Genomic DNA, 1,485 nt, shown 5'->3' on the forward strand with positions numbered 1-1,485 from the left:
AAACTCTAAATATTTTTGGGTTGAGAATACATGTGCTGTTTTATAAATGATTTACATTATGGACACAAGTAACTGAAAAATATATTCTACGTTGAGTTGTACCACTGGCATACTTCCCTGTAGCTTGGTAACTAATATTTACAGCGGTATTGTAAACGCGAATCCTGTTGATAGATCTATCGGGCCTGACAACCCCAACCGGACTGGACGACCAGTATTCAACGATTGCACAGTACTTCGTTTCGTGACTACACTTGGTACGGTGTAGTAAGATTTCATAATAAAGGGAATATGCGACGTGATTAAATGTTAAGTATGGTTACCAAGTGCTCAACCACTTAGAATATTTTTATTAAAATGTTTATATATGAAATCTTGTGTTCTATAGTTATTACGCTGCTAGCATCAAACCTATATATCTCACCAACTTTATGTTGACGTTTTTAAGCATGTTATTCTCAGGTACGAATTAAGTCTTCCGCTGTGCATTAGCTCACACTAAGGATACTACTTGGAGTCAATCATCGCAATGGGACCAAATGTTGAAGATTTCGTCCAGGTGGATAAGGACGGGTCTTCACAGGTGGTATCAGAGCGTTGGTCTTAGCGAACCAGGTCTTGCATTAGTGTGTCTGACTAGTAGTTGTTAGAATACATTAATGAGTCTGGACTTTGACCGTGTCTATATGTCAAAAGTTTTGCTTATCATATCTAGTTGGAAACCATCTGCTTATCATTCTTAAGTCTAGACACGTCTTACTGCATTTAGTGCATCGATAGTGTATAGACAAAATTCATATTTTAGCATATCTGTTACTTTGGACTTTAGTTGACATCTTTTCAAAGATTCTCCGTAATTTACGGGATTTTGGTATTATATATACATATGTAAAGTATGTATAGAAGAGTACCAAATCTAACTTCTATAATCTATTTCATACCAAAAATTCATTTTTCCGATTATACAAGATGGATTCCGCATCTAGTTCGAATTCCTCAGATTATGACAGCTATGCCGATATGGATTTTCATTCAAGCTCCGAAGACAGCATCACCGGAATGGATCAACCAATCTCCCATCATCTATTCTGGATGAATTGGGGGTGGGTTCGTAATATACTAAGTCACTGGAGACATAAAGAGGGTGATCCCTTCCATCCACCAAATTGCCCTCTTGGCGATGAACCTGAAGCACTTACCGGCGAACCTGTTCGAGAAACCATTTTCACTCTCATTTCTAGAGTATCTCGTCACGATTATATACTATCCCATATTTCAGATCTTGTTCATTCGCTCACTCCAACCACCAATCATCCCGGTGTACTAGCAGAAGTTAACGAACTTCGCGCTCGCGTGACGGCTTTGGAGAATACGGTGCGAAGGTTACAAACACCAGCAGCAGCACCAGCAGCATAATCCGTACCACCATCATCAACACCGACAGTGCCCATATCACCCTCAACCACAACCGCGTCGTAAACCTCA

The sequence above is a fragment of the Rutidosis leptorrhynchoides genome, chromosome 1 (assembly GCF_046630445.1).
Source record: "Rutidosis leptorrhynchoides isolate AG116_Rl617_1_P2 chromosome 1, CSIRO_AGI_Rlap_v1, whole genome shotgun sequence".
Lineage (NCBI taxonomy): Eukaryota > Viridiplantae > Streptophyta > Magnoliopsida > Asterales > Asteraceae > Rutidosis > Rutidosis leptorrhynchoides.